The following is a 19446-nucleotide window of genomic DNA, read 5'->3' on the forward strand; positions in this document are numbered from 1 at the left end:
CAAGAACTTCAATAAATTATATTTCCCACTATCTTGTGACAGGGTCTCAATTCTGGACTTTTCTACATTTTAATCTGAATTATGGCCATTCCATTTGTCTATGGAAATAAATACCAGCAGACAAGTTATCATTAAAATACATTGATTCTGTTTTCTCCCAATTTCTTATGATCATTTGATGTTTTGTTATGCTAAACACAACCCGAAGGCAAGTGCTGCATATATATTTAAATTTCCTGTAGCAAAGTCAAAACACTTCATACTTTGTCTTCAGTCATAAGATGTGTTTGTTTGAATTTGGCTTAGAGCTCAATGTGAACTTGTCAGGTGAGCTACAGATGTAAATTATCCAGAAAATTTTCCGTAATGGGGAAATAAAATCCATTTTTTAAAAAAATCTAGATATTTTGAATATCTAGATTTTTGAATGAAAATTGAATATCCTGATATATATGTCATTTTTATATTTGTATTATCTATAATTTGGTTCACTTACAGAAGTATGTTTGTTGTATAAAATAAATGCATATATACAATTATTATACATCCATTGATTAAATTTGTACTTTAAAGTTTTTAATGTTCTCAGCTATGTGTCCATCTGATGCAAAATCGCAAATAAGGTTTGTTCACTTGCCTTTCCTTGATTGCTTCAAGATAGGAAGTCAGAGCTCCCAGTTTGGATGACACAATAAGTTATTTTTACTGGATTAATTTAGCCACTTCAGCTTGGGATAAGTAGGAGAGCAAACATTTGCACACAGCAACCAACAATTCATAATACATGAGTTCTGCCTTATAATTTTGTGCAAAGATGCCCAATATATTTTTGCTACGTAAAGCTGGGAATGATGATTGAATTCAAACTGAATTAAGACAGTATACACCCATAGGTCCTAGAATATGCTAAATAGTACACCTCCAAGATGCAGGTCTGAACTACAAGCTTTCTCATATGTAACAAGGATGAGGAAGACAGATAAAGTACAACGTCTTCTGATCTTTACTAATGGATCTTGTAACATGTCAACGCTTGATTTATAATTGCATAATTATAAATTATAACTCTTATGAGGTTAACTTTGACATAATGAGAAAATCAGAAAACCAAACAAGTCAAAGTTATTAATAAGAGTAATAATAGGATGGAACATCATTCCATGATGTTCTAAAAGTCATGGACTTGGTTAATAAAATGCAAAATTTTGTAAATTCTTACTGATCACCTGGAAAATATCAGGTTTTTGTATATACATAAATATAATATGTGATTGCCGTGTATGCAACTAATAAAAATTAACATGAAATATTTCTCCAGTGCTATTCAGTGCTTGTGAAACTGTTGCAAGGCTGATGTCATGTACAGCAGGGGCAGGGATGGGTTCTAAATTTTTTTTACTACTGGTTCTGTGGGCGTGGCTTATTTTGTGGGTGCAGCTTGGAGGTCATGTGACTAGGTGGGCGTGGCTAGCTGGTCAGAGTCATTTCTGGAAGGTCCTTGCACTTACGACCAGTCTTCGCACTTATGACCTGACTCTTTGTTTGCTTTTAACACTGATCAGCTGTAGGATGGCCCTTTAAAGCCCCGCGGCAAGAGTTTAAACAGTTTTTTTCCCTCTAGTCATCAGCTGGGACTCAGGAGGCAGCAATAGATTGGGGGTGGGACCAAATAAAAGGTAAGAATAACGTGGGGGGGTGGGGGGTGGGAGGGCGGCGGGGGAGAACTGGTTCGGTGATGTCATATCGCCACCGCTACCGGCTCGGCCGAACCGGACCGAACCGGGAGGAACCCACCACTGAGCAGGGGTCCCCAGCCCCATTCTGTGGACCAGCACCAGTCCACGGCATGCTAGAAACCGGTCTGTGAAAACAAGCAAAGCTCCATTTATAGATTGCAGACAGCACACAAATGCACATACCCCCTGGTCCACAGAAAAACTTCTCTTCACGGAATCGGTCCCTGATACCCAGAAGGTTGGGGGCCGCTGATATCCTGCAAAGCACATCCACTTAAACTATACATATAATTCATGTAATATATTAATGTCAACCCTGAAACTGACCTGACTGAAACTATTTTGAGGCTTCAGTGTATAGATTCACTATATAGATTCACTCAAAAAAGGGATAATATTTAAAATGTAGGCGTAATATTAATTCCTAAACCTGGTTTGTTTACATTCAGTAATGCAACATTTAAATGTTTTATAATATACTACAGACAAAACTTTATTGGCCTTTCTACGTTTTCAATTTTATTCTTATTTTACAGCTTGTTACAGACTATTCCTACATAATGAATTGCAATAAAAGTCTAATAATAACAAATATATAAAATTAATATTTTGACAGGAAATGAACGTCTGATTAAGCCCCTAAACAACTTAAAAATGTGAGAGATAAGCTTCCTTGGAAAAATTAAGGTATGTATATGACATGCCACTCAACGAATAGCTTACACATACAGAGAAACGATGTTTGGGCACTTGTTGAATGCAAATATGGTTATTTTTTTCCAAATATTTCTTTCATGGATCAAAAAAATGTAATCCCAGAAAACCTCCAAAAGTTGCTTTGAAAAGAAACTCAACAATATAAACTAGAAGAAAAATATCCACACAATCACACAGTCCCTCTGAACTGTAGCAAATTCAGATGATGGCTGGTCTGCTACTTTTGCACTGTAAACCAAATAGATGACAAACAGTCTCTAGAACCAAGTCGAATTGCATAGGCACAATGACATAAAAAATATATACTAGCAGAATCACTGTAAAAAACAAAAGGCTGTGGAAAAGCCACCATTCAAAGGAATCCATCATATGTGTCATTGTAATCAGTTGGAATTGCCAGTAGAACCAGTGGAAATTGTTGATCATTCGTTTGATATCCATCATTTTCTTGCAATGCCCAGATGATAAACCTAACAGAAAAAAAGCAATAAGACTGATTTAATCAACATATTTATGAAAGCAAAAATATATCAGATGAAAATTCAGAAAAATTAGAGATGAGAATTATGTACCGGTAACATATGAGAACATACTCCCCATGTTTCCTAGTCAGCAATTAATTTTATTATGGGGTCTTTGAGAGTGGTATGATTATGCCATATAATGAACTTCATAGGATCAGTTTTTAGTTCATAATGTTACCATAGCATCCATTTTAATAAAGATTAAGAGCAATGTAATAATTACCAGAATTTAGTAACCTGCTCTGGGAAGGAATCAACGCCCCATCTTCATTTCTCCAAATAAAATATTACTCATAAGAAAAGGTTCCCGGAAAAGCATGGAAAAATCAAGCTGCTAACAAACGAACCTGCCCAGTAGTGGGTTTCAATTTAGTTTGCTACAGGTTTGTTCATGCACACACGTGCGTGCATGTGCAGAAGCTTCTGAGCATGCGCAGAAGCATCTGGGCGGGTGGGCAGAGCCTCCCACCACCACCGCTACCAGTTCACTCAATCCAGGACGAACCAGTAGTAACCCACCACCAAGCCTGCCTGAGGCTCATTCCACATTCCTGCCAGCTGCATAAAGGAAATTTTGTAAGAAGAAAACAGTTACTTAGTGCTTAGAGATAATAGAAAGTGAAAGAAGTTCAGCTCCATTTACAAGCAGGCAGAAAACTTATTCAAGACAAGATATTTCACAATGGGAATTGTCCAAACCTTTTTAGAAACACAAAGCCCATGTTGCACAAACCCCAAAACTTCAAAAACATAGAACCATATAAGAATCCCTCCTCTTATCCAGTTTGTTGTTCAGCTGACCCAGAAACAAACTGCAAGTAAAAACCTCCTTCCAACAGCTGCTTCTTGGCTTGTCAATTTAACGTCTTGTTTCTTTCCTTCTCCCTTTTCTTCTTCTTCTTTGCCAAATGATCTCCCGGCTGAAAAGTGAGCCCTGATTTTTTCCTTCTAGCTGATAAGATGGAAGACTGGGAGGCAGCAAATAGATTGGGGGGCGGGGCCAGGCAGAGGTTGTATTTATCAGTTCTCTGAACTACTCAAAATTTCAACTACCAATTTGTGAGAACCGGTCAGAACCAGCTGAATACTACCTCTGTCTCCAACCTCCGAGCCACGTCCCACTACCAGTTAAAAGTGTTAAAAGTGGTTGTCCAATGCTGATCTATGGGGGGAGGAGAATGCCTAGTAATGAACACTTTAATGGAACTTCCAATCCACTCTGCTATTGGTGGGTGCTATGAGTTTTGGCAGCTGATTCATTCAGTAGGGTGAGGTGGGGCTTTCCAGTAAAGGAGAGCCATGAGTCTAGCCACATGTCAACAGCATCCATCAAAACTGGTAGATTGGGTGAGTGAGGAGCCAGGAGCCAGATTGTAGTGAACAACAATTCTTTAATATACAGTGAGAATCCAGCAACTTTGCAGTTAGACAGCTCTCTTTATATAGCTACTTCCCAAGTGTCTTAACCAATGAGCATTGAGATTTTTTCCGCTCTGGCCACTTCGGGTTTGAGTTAGCTGTTGGATGAGCGATTGGCGAGTCAGGGACTGGTATTTCTATTTTATTTTCCGGCTTGTCGGGCATTGTTTGGGCCAGACGTTTCCTTAACTGGTCAATGTGTCTTCGCCATACTTTTCCCTTATTGACCTCTACAATATATGACCTGGGGCCAGTAATGTCAGCAATCTTCCCTGCTACCCAGAGGGGACCCTCCCCATAATTCCTCACGAAGACAGCAGACCCAATAGAAAAACTTCTAGTCTTACTTTCGGCTTCCATGTACCCCTCCGGGGAATAATTGGGGTGTAGCCTATCTAGAGTGCAACGGAGTCTCCAGCCCATTAAGAGCTCTGCTGGACTTTGTCCCATTGCCATATACAGGGTGACATGTTGAGCTGCCAGGAAGGTACCGAGTCTGGCCAAGGCCTCTTTGGCTGATCTAACAAATCTTTCAGCTTGCCCATTACTGTGAGAGCATGGTGGACCCCTATCTCCGCTAGGTACCCCTCGAATTGAGTAGCCATCAGTTGAGGTCCATTATCTGACACCAGGGTGTCAGGCAACCCATGCATGGCGAATAGTTTCCGGAGTGCTTTAATTACAGCCTCTGCAGTGGTGGAGTGCATTAACATGATCTCCAGCCACGATCAGAAAGATTTGACCATGGAATGGGCCAGCAAAATCGATATGAATGTGGGACCATGGTCCCCGGGGTCTCTCCCACTCTTTGGCCTGGGCAACCAGGGGAGCGGGGTGAGACTCTTGACAGGGGGTACACTTGGCCACCCATTCGGCAATACAATTGTCCATGTCAGGCCACCATACATAACTCCTTGCCAGCCCCTTCATTCTCACAATCCCTGGGTGTCCGATATGCAATGTCTTTAAAACCTCCTCCCTTAGACTAGGCGGAATCACCACCCGGTCACCACATAGCAAACAACCCTCTTGCATAGACAGCTCAAGTTGTTTACATGCAAACGGTTTAAATTCCCTGCCAACCGGGCTGATAGGCCACCCCTATGCACCCAGCTCATAACGGTTCTCAACACAGAGTCTTTAGCAGAGGCCCTTGCAACTTCAGCAGAAGTGACAGGGCTAGAGTCCAAAGTGTCAATAAGCAGGACAGGGATGTCTGGGGTTGGGTCCTCCAGCAGGTCAGGCAGCAGGCACCTGCTGAGGGCATTGGCATATCCTAGGCACCAGCCAAGCCGATGGACGATACGGTACAAGTAGGCAGCCAGAAAAATGGCCCACCTAGTGAAACGGGGAGACAGGGCCACAGGAGTGTGCCTATCCCCAGCCAAAAGTCCAAGCAGGGATTGGTGGTCCATGACCAGTTCAAAAGTTCACCCAAACAGGTATTCATGAAATTTCTTGACCCCGGTTATAGCCACCAGGACTTCCCTGTCCAGCTGGCTATAGTTTCGTTCAGCGCTGGACAGGGTGCAAGAGAAGTATGCAATGGGGGCTTCTAGACCTGTCGGCAGTCTGTGGCTCAAAACTGCCCCCATTTTGAAAGGGGAGGCATCACACACGAGGACAAGGGGAAGCATTTCATTATATTGCATCAAGAGGCTGTCAGCCGAGAGGAGTTTTTTGACAGCTGCAAACGCTGTAGGTTCCACCCGTCCCCAAACACACATAGACTTTTTGACAGGAGTCTATGGAGTGGTTCAGCCACTATGGATTTGTCCTTCAGAAATATTGCATAAAAGTTTAAAAGTCCCAGGAACGCCTGCAGTTCTGCCCGGTTTGTTCGGTTTGCTGTGTTGTGAATAGCCCTAATTTTACTTTCAGTGGGGTGTATGCCAGTCCCGTCTACCTTATACCCCAAGAACTCTACAGCGGGCACTGCTATTTGGCATTTGTCCCGTTTAACTTGTAACCCTGCGTTCCTGAAAATAGTCAGCACCCTCCTCAATCGGTCCCATAAGCAGTGATTAGAACGTTGTCAAAATAGGGGACGACCCCCGGTAGTCCCTGCAGTAAATATTCTATCACGCTTTGGAAGAGTCCGGGGGCAACGCTAACCCCGAACTGTAGTCTGGTGCATTTAAAGGCAACTCTATGCGGAATGATAGTCTGTGCTTCCATGGTAGCGCCATCTACGGCAATTGCTGGTACGCCTGCACAAGCTCGAGTTTAGCAAAAACCTTGCCGGGGCCCAAGGAATAGATCAGGTGCTGCACAATGGGGACAGGGTAGGCGCTTTGCTGGAGGGCCTTATTTAGGGTACACTTGTAGTTGGCGCAGATGCGCACTGACCCGTCAGATTTTAGAGGGGTGACTATTGAGGTCTCCCATTTTGCATGGTCGACTGGGACTAGTATGCCCTGACGTATGAGCTTATCCAGCTCCTGATCTATCTTAGGTTTGAGTGAGAATGGCACCCTCCTTGCCTTCATTCTGATTGGGGCTATATTAGGGTCCAGGTTAAAAGAAATGGGAGTCCCCACATACTTGCCAAGCCGGTCGTCAAAAATGTCCTGGAATTCGCGGAGCAGTTCGTCCATCAGGCCGCTGCTGGTGTAGTGGATTCCGGTAACCCCCATGCCCAGGGCTTTGAACCAGTCGAGTCCTAGGAGGCTCGGTAGGCGTCCACTGACCACGTGATTGGCAGTCGCTTGATGAAATGGCTGAATTTCACCTGGAACATCCCACTGCCTTCAATGGGAATGTGATTTCCCTAGTAGTCATTCAGCCTACTGAGAGGCTGGTTTTTTAGCAGATGTTTCTTGATGATCGAATTGCCGCTTTTAGCTCAGCCCAGGACATGATGGTTAATAGACGAGCCAGTGTCTATTTCCATTTGGCAAGGTGATCCCTCAACCTCGACTGTTACGTGCAGCTTTTTCTCCAGAGACGTTGTAGCTTGGCTGAAGCATGTCTGGAATGTCTCAGGGGTCTTAGTATAGGTGCCTCATTTTTGTTGGATGTTTTCATCCTTCTTATGAGGCCACTGTTGTCCAGCTTGATTGGTGAATGCTCTCTGTTTGTGACTGGATGGTTGACTCGCCCTGCACACCCATGCCAAATGTCCCTTTTTGTCACAACGCCTGCAAATGGCATCTTTGAAATGGCATGTCTGCCTCTGGTGGAATCCCCCACAGCTAGCACAACTCTCTTTCTGGCCATCATCATCACACTTATTTCTGTCCATTTTGAAAACGTCCTCATTGCCCTCTTCCTCGCTATCAGTCAGGGCTGATTCTCTGTGGACAGGAGTAGGCTTTTGTGCTGCCTGGGGTGGCGCCAGTCGCTGCAGGGTCTTTGCTGCCTTGTTGGATGATTCGTGCACTCTGGCTTCGTCTAGGGCGATGTGAAGGGTGAGGTTTGTCTTGGCCAACAGTCATTTCTGGAGGCAAATATCTCTAACGCTGCAGATTAGTTGCTCTAGAAGCACATCATCAAGGTCTTGGTACTCGCAGTGCGTGGCGGCCTTATGCAGCACTGCCATGTATGCATTTATTGCTCTCCATCCCTCTGTAGTCTTTGCCGGAACTCGTAGCGCTGAACAAATCTGCATGGTACCGGGGCATAGTGTGTCCTCAACGTGGTCTGCAAGAGCTGCCATGGCACAGACTGCACCGTTGTTGGCTCCGACAGCGACTTGGCCGGGTCAAACACTTTGGGGCCACAGTGGCTCAAAAAGAGGGCACGATTCCAATTGTTGGACAGCCCTTGGAGGTCATTTGCTTTGAGGAAGCATTCAAACTGCGTCATGTACAATCCCCACTTCTCTTTCGTGGGGTCAAATGGCGTTGGCGGTGCGAATGCGGACATCATTCTGTTGTGCTTGGCTCATGCAGACTTTCCCGCCTGGCTGGATTCAGCTGTCAGCTCTTTTTGTGCAACCTGTCTACCTCCATCCATCCTCGTCACCAGTGTTAGATCGGGCGAGTGAGGAGACAGGAGACAGGTAGAAGTGAACAACAACTCTTTAATATACAGTGAGAATCCAGCAACTTTGCAGTTCGACAGCTTTCTTTATATAGCTACTTCCCAAGTGTCTTAACCAATGAGCATTGAAATTTTTCCTGCTCTAATTTCCCTCCAAAATTAGATACATAACAAAAACAGCAGTGTTGTGATTGGTAGCTGGTTTTCCTCCAGGCTGTGATGTTGGAAAAGGGGAAATGCAACAAAGCTAGTGGATTAACTAATGGCTTAGTTCAGCATGTTCTACATAATCCTAGACTCTTCATTAAAACAACTGCATTAATTTGCTTTCTTACTGTCCTTCAGTAAGCAAAAAATTATGTCAACATAAACTTTTACTGCAACTCAGCAAGCAGTACACATTAACAAAGACAGAAGCCTTAACCTTGAAGTTTAGAGAAACCCCCCACACACAGATCAATATTTACATTTTGATTCTCACCACCCATTGGAGCACAAAATGGGAACTATCAGAACCCTACACCACCAAGCTGAAGGCCTGCCTACCAGCAAAGATGGGAAAGAAAAAGAACTAAAGCACATCAAGGAAGCCCTCAAAACGTGTGTTTATCCAAGTGGGCCTTCATCAAATTCCAAAAAAGATCCAACAGGAGCTTCTTCATAACAGACAAAGAAGAGATCAATAAATTAAACAATTTTGTCATTCCATACATTGCAGGATTATCTGAAAAGCTCAGAAGGATCTTCAGCCAAGACAATATACATGCACACTTTAAACCCAAGAATACATTAAAGCAGAAGCTTGTCCATTCCAAGGATAAAAAAACCCAGATACAAACTGAGCAACATGATATATGCAGTACAATGAAGTGAGATATGTGCAGATCTGTACATTAGAGAAACAAAACAATCACTTCATAAAAGCATGGCACAACTTAGGAGAACAGATTCACCAGTCTATCTGCATTTAAAAGACAAAGACCGTTCTTTTGAAGACAGCAAAGTCCACATTTTTGGACAGAGAAGAATGCTGGTTTGAAAGAGACCATCTATCTCAAAATTGAACAGCCTGCTCTCAACAGAGGGGGACGGATACGACATCATCTATCTCCAGTCTACAACAGTCATTTCAGTAGTTCCAAGAAGGCTCCAACCCATTTGGTGACCCTGATGACACAGATAAATCTCCGGATGGCCTTAATGACTCTCTCTGAAAGAATGCTAATGACCAGCTGTCTGCAAGGAATTTAATCCTTTCATTCCCCACCATCCAGTCAGAGCTGAAGAAGCTTCTTGGATGAGAAATGAAACATCTTGAAGGAAAAACAAGGAAGTCCAGTTGCCTCTTGAAGAAGCACTTTTGGGACAATGACTGAGAATCTCCGTAGACTTCCAGTCCTATGATTCCATGATTTTGCAAACACAAAATAAAGGTGCTGCTGGAAGAAAAGGGTTCTTTGTACGCCTAACTCATGGGGGGGGGAATCAGTCTATGGTTGCTAAGAGTCAACACATAATCAATCAATCATAGGCCTACCAATCTCCCTTGAGGTCAATAAAGTAATTAATGGAGGTGGAGGACAAAAACTCCAATAGGGCCCAAAAGAAAAGTGCAGCCCCTTTCACCAAGAAAAGAAATTGTGTGAAGGAGGAGGAGTGCAAAAGTTTTTTTGTGTCAGCTATGACTCCACTAGTCTCCTTTCCTTTCCTTTCCTTTTTATTTTCTTCATCTATTTTTTCCCCTTCTGGTTTAGTCTGAGAACATTTCTAAAGCTCTTGCTATCTTTCCTGTTTTCATTCAAGATGAGAAAAAAAATTCCACATCCCAGGTTAGAAAAGATAAAGTTGTGTTTGCTTTCCTGCCTCATTTCTGAGGCATAACAGAGATTAGCAGTTGGGCTACCAAATTTTATGCTAGTAGTTTTTTCCTGATGATTTCAGAATGGATGGAGAGCATCTTAGTTCAGCAATCAGGGAAAAGTTGTTAGAGGCAAAATATATATATATATATGTCAGAGTATTTTTAAAGTTGGGGACAGGTTTTATTATTTTCTTGCATTTGGAATGGATTTTTAATGCACTTTCGTGTGATTCAAACTTTGCTCCAAGAGTACTTGTTAATCACTTGAACACCATCTAGCGGTAGAAAAAAAGTACTTGACTTTTACAAGTTTTTACAAGACACTTTTTAACAGTAAAAACTAAGAACTCCTGAAACAAACCTATGAAAAGAAAGGAAAAGCTGCAGACCAATTTAAGCATAATTGATCTCTTATACTTCAGTTAGTCTAGATTGGAATATAATCAAAAAGAAACTACTATAGTATATAGTTCAATATTTGTATGGATGGGTTTTTTTTAGTATCTTTGGTGGATATGTAACAAAGCTAAGAAATACTGAGACTAGATATGTATCTTAATCCAGAAAATTCTTATGATAAATATGCAACTGAAAACAGAGGTTTCCTTTTTTATTTGATGGATAAACAGATTAAAGAGAAATATGGGACTTTGTTTCTATATATGACAACAGCAGCAAGACTCTTGTATGCACAAAAATGGACTTTTACAAATTGTTACAATGGAAAAATGGATTGAATTGGCTGAAATGGCTAACTTGACCACTCTAATTAAAGAAAAGATTTGGTCTACCTTTGTTTCAATTTGGAAACCACTGTTGGACTTCTTGCTAGGAACTGAAAGAAATAAAAACTTCATTTTGGGGATTTGGGGATCAGAATTGTTTAGGATCATAGAAGTACTGTGCATTATTGTTGATTTTAGAGTAATACATAAATGTATTTTATGTCTGTATCTGACCAAAAAAGTGAGAAGTTATTATTTTGCCCTTTTCCCTTTGTTTTCTTTTTTTTTCCCCTCTCTCTTTGCACACCTGGCTTTGTATATCTAACCTTTCTTTTCCCTAATCCTGCCTTTTTGTCATTTATCCTTTGCTGAAACTTCATAACATTATTTTTAAAAAGTATTTGTCTGGATTGTAATTTACCTCTTCCTCCCGACTTATTTTACGTTAAATATAATGTAATTGTCATACAATTTTCACACAAATGACATAATTGTAAAAAAAACTATTTAGGCTTGAATAAAAATTGAATAAAATAAAATACAATAAAACTATTTAGGCTTGATTTTCATACAGAACTTGCTAGCTAGTTGAAGCATGTAATCTATGCTGACCATCAAAGACTTCATATATTTTCTATTCTTAACTGTCTGCTTGCAGCTGAAATTTTATCAACAGCTAGCAAGGCATTAAACAGGACTGGTAAGTGTTATTTGATTTGATTGGTCACAAATTCTACAAGACTAATACTGGGAATTTTTATTCTAAACCATATATTATATGAACAAAGCTGCCCTTTCTTGTGGCTGTGAAAGCTGTAAACTTTACAACTAAACATGGAGATGGTTATAGCCAAATTTATCTGGGTACATATAAAGAAAATTAAAGAGAGAAAATAAGTGTAGCTTGTTTTCATAAATCAACCACTGGAAATATTATATGATACAGGATTCTCTTTATTGCCAAACATCTGTGGGAATCATTATAAGAAAGACTTCCTCTATTACATTACTTTTCTTCATTTGCAGTTAGTTGCTGATTTCTTGCAAAAACATCATATATTAGGCAGATAAGAATTTATTGAAGCAAATTTGATCAAATGTATGAAGAATATAAAACAATCAAGCAGTGGAACTATGAACAGGAGTATAACACACTCTTGTACATTAAAAAAACCTAAAGTTAACTCTTTGTCACACACCAATCTTTAGTAGATTCAAGAAAATCAGAGAAAATAGCACTTTATTATGTTGTACAATTGTTTATCCAGATTATTTTCTGGAAGTAATAAAGTTATAACATTTCCTTATGGAGTAGATTTCAGTAGAATTTTTTTTTTAGTATAGTTAGGACTCAATAATGTATTTTAGTATTGTTAGGACTCTTGTCATAATCATACTAAATATAGAACTGATAGCAAAATATTCCACTCCTTTCTCCCACAGGAAAGAAGGTTTTTTTTTTTTTTTTTGGTTGAATATAGTTTCATTATAATGTGAGGCTGACACAACTGAGTACAAAAATTCTCTAGAGGGCACCAAAGAACAATTTGCTACTTGGTAGAATTGAAGAGGAGTTCAGGCATTCCTGAATGGGGAAAGGAGTCACAATTGTTCTACTGTTTCTGTTCCTAAATAATCTGACATCTATGCTTTCGTGGCATGTGTGCATGATTGCCTACATAGGCAAAATCCAACAAGTGTTCTGATAATATTTTGGAATAATATCTACACAACTAATTTGTTATATGGATGGCACAGGCCACAGGATTAGAGCAGCTAATGCACAGTCTGTTAAATTTTATTTCCCCCATATACATGCTCGTGTGCACACATTTACGCACACACACGCACACACAAAAGTAAAACAGTTGCATTGATCTTCTAGACAAGTAATGGCAGTTTCTCACTTGTTGCCAGCTTTAGAACTGTCTTAACTGAGGGAAGGAGGGAGAGAGGAAATTTAAATAGTATTTACGTACTTGTTGAGGGGGGGAAGGAAGGAAGGAAGGAAGGAAGGAAGGAAGGAAGGAAGGAAGGAAGGAAGGAAGGAAGGAAGGAAGGAAGGAAATGTAAATAGTATTTACGTATTTGTTGGGCGAAGTAGTTTATCACTGAAGCTTTCTTCTACGCTTGTATTCTTGATCTTTTAAGGGAGTGGATACGGCAGAACAAAGAAAATATGCAGAACTACAGAAGGCAAAAGATGAAGGTGAAAAGATTAATAATACTAATAAAGATAGTTAATTATTCATAAGTGGGCTCATATCTATAGTTTAGACTTTTTTTTCTCAAACCACTAAGACTCAAACCATACAATCCTAACATCTAATTCTTAAAAGTGCCTTTTGCTTTATAGTCTATGGGCTATGTCTGCATAATGGAAAATAAAGTTTGCTTTCCTGGATTTGGCCGATTTCTCAACACTTTTATTGTCTCACTAACTACTCAGATCAGTAGCCATATGTCCGTCTTTGGAAATCACAATAAATGGATTAATGTAAAAAGAAACCTGCAGTATCAAAGTAATTGGGGTTTCTGGGGGACAAGGAGTGCCTTTGAATTCATGCTGACTCCTGACAACTGCCTGAACTAGTCCTTGCAGTTTTCTTGGCAGAATTTTTCAGAAGTGATTTATCACTGTCATCTTCCTGGGACTGAGAGTGACTTGGGCAAAAGGCTTCGGGCCTCAGGCATGAATTAGAACTCAATCTTCCTGTGTTTAGTCTGGTGTCCAGACTAACTGGCTCTCATGGATCATACAGGATGAACAAATCTTAAGAGAGTGTTGAGCCTTTGTATCATTAATAGATAAGAGAAGAAAAATCTGATCTGAGAAGTTTGGTATAGAAATATTGACAGGAAGTTCAACACTTATGGGCACTGAGTTGTGTATATATGTACTCAACATTCAGTAAACACAGCTATCAATATTTGCTGAGCGTAGTTGTCATTCCTCTTCCTGGCACAGAGCCTCCATATTTGTGGGACAGTTTGTTTCCAATTATCTCTGTTCATCCTATATATTATAGGCCCGGGAAACATGCCTGACATGCCTTCTCTGCCCTATGGAAAAGCCTTCCTCAAAATTTGATTGGCCCCAACTCTGCCAGCCCTCAGAAGGCTCTTCTCCTAGATGCAGGCCCAGGATTGTAGATGAGCTTGTTGCAGTATATGACTTGTATTCTGGCTCCTAGATATATACTTTATGTTATTGTGTTTTATTACTTTATCATTTCCCTTTGCATCCAATCTTGTCAATGCTATTGGCTGCCAGGAATTGCCAATGGAATGAAGAAATAATCCTTACATGAATCACTTGCTCCTCAGTTACATGATCAGGAGGGAAATTCCATCCCTTTACTACATGGTCCAAATGGCCTCTGAAACCATCCCATTTATTCTTTATCTACCCCCTTCTCTCAGAGGGATGGGGCAGGGAGCTGACTTGAAAGACCTCTGTGGAAAACATTTCATTAAGTTAAGGCTCTGAGCAGGACTGTTAAGGCAACTCCATTATACCCACAAGAGTTATCATTTGGTCATAAAAGCCTTCTGAACTAAGGCTTTCTTTCGTGACCCTAATCCTCAGGAAGGGAGAAAAAAATCTCCTTGGAGGGTGAGGAGAAGGGCTGCTCTCAGGCCTTGCTAATTAGCAAGGACACTGCTCGCTTCTTGAGGCTATACTACCCTGGCTGTTTGCAGCTGCTTCTTCACCTTAGTGGCCCTAGTCAAACTAACTCTCCAGTCCTATCTATTCAACTTTTAATTGTGGATCCTGCCTCCTTTCGGAGGGTTGGCCGCCTTCCAACTTGTCTTTTACCTGCCTTGGATTCTCTATCCCTGCTTCTAGTGTGTCTGAAGTTTGCTTTGCTACCCTGAGATTGTTGTAGGTCACACACCTCTTTCTACCCCCTCAGACTGACTGCTCCTGAAGTTCCAGGCCTTTGAGGCCTGTAGCTTGAATCCCCAGAGACTAGACACTCTAGGATTTGTAGTTTAAGAGAAGGAGAGAAGCACGCCACCCTATAGGACAATCTCTTTCGTGCACTACAACTCCCAGAATGCTTCTGGTTGGCCAGTTTGATATAATGTGAACGTGTCTGGTTAGAAATCATGAGACTGTGAGTTCCAGTCTTGCCTTTGGTACCAAGCCAGCTGGGTGACCTTGGGTCTGTCACTCTCCCTCAGCCCTTGGAGGAAGAGGATAAGGGCAAACCATTTCACAAAAACCATTTGCAAGAAAACAGTAGGCTCTAGTCCCTAGTCACCAGGAGTCTGCATACACATACACACAAAAAAACCCCTTATTTGAAGGGATTAAGAAACCCAATATTTTTTTTTCTTAAAGGGATAAGGTATGTGGAAGAGCAGGCTTTTTAGCAAAATTGCAGATACTTGTGGGGCCTCCCATCCCTCCTGTTTGAGCCTTTTTCCCAGTGTCAGCAGAGTGGAATAGTCAATAAGCTGCAACCTTGAAACAAGTGTGGGAAGAGATGCGTGTTTTAGAAGATCTGCAGCCACCAGTTATACTAAATAGTGCAAAGCAGCTAAATTTTAAAAAGGGATTTTTTTTTCTTCAAAGGGTTTGGAGGAAAAAGGATAGAGGCAGAGCAAGCAAAGCAAAGCAAATAGGTATAAATGCTCTGTATGTTAGCCATTAACAGATGAAAAAAAAGCAGAAGAAATCCTAGAGAGAGGAGGGTAGGGAGATTAAGGCAGGAGACACAACAAGATTTGTAAAAAGAAAACATTGCTAGTGATAGATGTTTTTTATCAGGGCAACTGCCCAATTATGGGATGGCGCATACTGCTCCACTTTTGCCTTTCAGCCCCAATCCAGGAGCCTTCACAGGCAGTTGCTTTCGTAACAAACTATTTTTGTGTTGAATTTATGTTTTACCAACAAAGAAATAAAGGGAGACTAGTATAGATCTATTTCAAGCTATTTAGCTCTCATCAGCTAGCCATACCCTTCTGGGATTTGAATCTGGGCTACTTGCATATTAGGTAGATGTATTAACCTCTAAGCTATGGGCTCTCCTCACTTTGTTGGCTATATCAGGGGAAATGCCCTGATAAAAAACACTTAATCTTTCACCTGGTGTAGTCGACCATGGGGATGCTACAATTGTCATAAATGTGAGAAATGGTCATAAGTCATTTTTTTCAGTGTCTAACTTTGAAAGATCACTAAACAAACTGTTGTAAGTCGATGACTATCTGTATAGAGGAAATATTATAATAGTAATTGAATAGTATAATGAAGTATAATAATTGTTGTAGTATCAGTAATTAGCATCGTGATATAAAAATAGCAATATAATATAGGGTAGAGACTCTAGAGTTCCCCAACAACTTGTCTCATGTTTGAATCTACACTGATGACAAAGTTCTCCCACCATGTTGTATAAGGGAAAGGAGTGGGAAAGCTCATATACTCGAGCATCAAGTCAGAGGACTTCACTGAATTTCAGCTGATAAACCAATTGCAACCCTGTCTGAACCAACATACACTGACCACACTAACACACTTCAGTTGGACTTCTGCAATGTGGTGTACTTGGGGCTATCTTTGGAGACAATCTGGATGCTTCACTGGTACAAACCAGTGGTGGGTTGCTCCCGATTCTGTCCGGTTCTATAGAACGGGTAGTAAAACCATCAGGAGGCTCCGCCCACCCCACACAATGTCATAATTGGTGCATGCGCAGAAGAGCACGCGCGCACGAGTGATCCCACTGTGAACTGGTAGTAAAAGTAAGTGGAACCCACCCCTGATACAAACCATCGTAACAAGTATGCTGTTGGAACAATCCCACCAGTTAGAATACCACCTAAATCAAAGGCATTGAGTATACTCATTGCCAATAGGCTTATATACTTGATTCAAAGTATGGTCATCACCTTAGGGAGCCACAAAGACAATCTTGCAGAAATTATTCAGAGGTGGTTACACACCCCATATATAAAATATGCATTGAGGAAATAGAGAATGGAATGGGAAGAATTCCTGACTGACTGCTCCCTGGAATATAAAATGGAGGGAAAGGAAAAGAAGTCATCCTTGCAGGATTCTATTATAATAGCCTTGTTTCTGAACCTGTTTTCTCTGGAAGTACCCTTGAAACAATTTTCAGGGAACCCCTGCATAAACATGAATTATATCTACAGTTTATGGTACAATAGAGTCATCAGTACATTTTTCACATTTTTTGTTAAAAAATAGAAAGCAGTTAACAAAGTACATTAGAGCACGCAGTGGATCACTGCCTCATGTTCTGTTACTGCATATTTGCACAGTTCTGAAAGATTTATTCAGTCTTGCTAATTGTCATCTTTTCATATTTGTGTTTATATAAAAGTGTTGACCCTGTCAATGTCATTTCATGTATAATTTGAGTCTCACTTTCTTAAACTGCACAAAGTAGATCATTAAAAGAAATATATAATTTAAAGCATGTTAAGTTCTAAGTAGTTTCTTTATTTCATTTTGTTTGAAGTAGATGTTTATGTTTATATATTATCATTTGTTATTGTGAGTTCAATAATTACAGTAATAACATAAAGATGGGATACTTTTTAAAAAGTACTTAAAAATCATTTTCCCAGAAATTAAAGCATTTGCCAAATGTGAACTTCATGCATGTGAAGATCCCGTTAAACTTTGAATAAATAATCTCATTAAATTAAAAATTCTGATGAAAATATAAAGGTAAGAACTTGTCTTTCTGTTATAAGTCTACTCAATTTCTTTTGAGTACAAGGTTTTCTTCAATAGCACCCTGTTTAGTAAGCATTTATTTTAGATTAAGCATTTATTTTAGATTAAGGTTTTGTTTTGTTTTGTTTTTAAAAGCATGCAATATTTTATAATATAAAATATTTTAAATATTTTTATAATATAATATCAGAAAATTTTTTATACTCTAATTATAAATTTTTATAGATTATAAAATTTTTTATAATCTATAAAATCTAAAAGATTTTATAATCTTTTATCAGAAAAAAAATCGCACCATCTCATATAATATCAAAGAAACTTACCTCTTAGAAATTGCTGACATAAAAATACACCAAGGTTCTGTCCTCAGCCTGATGAACTGTTTAATGTCATACTGCACAGAAAGTTTTGCTAATTATCTCCAATACCTAACATAATATATGCTGCAGAGCTCCACCCCTTTTTACTGTTTCACCCTCCACATTTAATAACAGCTAATTAAATCATTCTGAAAAACTTGGCTCACAATCAAAATCCATGTGTCTTCTATGCTACAAGTGACCTGCCTGTAATAAATTGGCAATATATCAAAGTCTGGCTAGAAATGGCCAATATAATAAAGACAAGTTTGGCTTAATTTTTTTTTCTCTGCATCCAGCATAATTGAATCTATTAAGTTCAACCTTTCAAATAGCCAATTCCAGAAAAGTTAGACAGTGCGAATTGAGTTTTTACTTCTGCTAAATAATAAATAAACCTTGATAGAAAGAAAACATGATATCCTTATTCCTTGCCTATTTAAAAAAATATGATGTCAATCATAGCTTCTTCAGAAAGAATGATAAATGAGTGTGTTTTGCCAAGAGGAAGGCCAATTCAATACTAAATGTCAAGGTTAATTTTGATTCAGGGTTAGTGATACTTAACGTTTCAATATTTACATATTTTAAATAAATACTAATCATGATTAATTTATTTCACACACCTTTCAGTGGTCCCAGGGATCCTAAACATTTTGCCATCACATGTCCCTTTAGTGTAATGTTAATGTGTACACTTCCTCAAAAAATCCAAATACCACAAATGAAAACAGTACATTGAAACTCTGGGAAAGATGGCTATATTGTATCAATATTACTAAAAGGTTCTTCACACTTCTGGACACCAAGGGAGATACACCGCACATTGAGCTACAGATAGCCCTCGAGATACAGCTGTAATGGAGGCTGCCCATTACAATCGCATGTAATGTCAGCCAAACAATGCCGACTGGCGGCCCCCAGGGGGAGAGCCTTCTCTGTGGGGGCACCTACTATCTAGAACGAGCTCCCCCAGAGATACGGAGGATCCCGGATCTGCGCACCTTCCGCCGCGCTTTAAAGACCTTACTATTTCACCAGGCGGGCCTGGCCTAATTTTCTCCCTCTTTTATAAAAGATTTTTAATTTTTAAATATCTTTTAGTATTTTATACATTCAATTATAAATTGGTTTTAAAAGTTTGGGGTTTTAAATTTGTCGGGGCCAAAATTATTTTATTTGATTTTATTCTACTTTTAAATTTTGTATGTATGTGTTTTATTGTTTGGCTGTGCACCGCCCTGAGTCCTTCGGGAGTAGGGTGGTATAGAAATCAAATAAAATAAATAAATAAATAAAATGTCACAATAGTCATTAAGCAAAATGACCTCACTTAACAACCGCATACCTTGTTCTCCCTGATGCCACCATTAAATGTGAGAGTTGTTAAATGAAGCAGA

General features: G+C 39.8%; 1 long non-coding RNA gene across 1 annotated transcript; it reads right to left on the reverse strand.

The window, feature by feature from the left end:
• Positions 1-2201: 2201 nt before the first annotated feature.
• LOC117678226 (uncharacterized) lies at positions 2202-18091 on the reverse strand. The gene is made up of 2 exons (XR_009620413.1): positions 18011-18091; positions 2202-2923 (listed from the first exon to the last, which is right to left on the reverse strand). It is a non-coding gene; the product is annotated as an uncharacterized LOC117678226 (long non-coding RNA).
• Positions 18092-19446: the final 1355 nt, after the last annotated feature.

This window comes from Pantherophis guttatus, chromosome 6 (assembly GCF_059756535.1).
Source record: "Pantherophis guttatus breed Tessera chromosome 6, ASM5975653v1, whole genome shotgun sequence".
NCBI lineage: Eukaryota > Metazoa > Chordata > Lepidosauria > Squamata > Colubridae > Pantherophis > Pantherophis guttatus.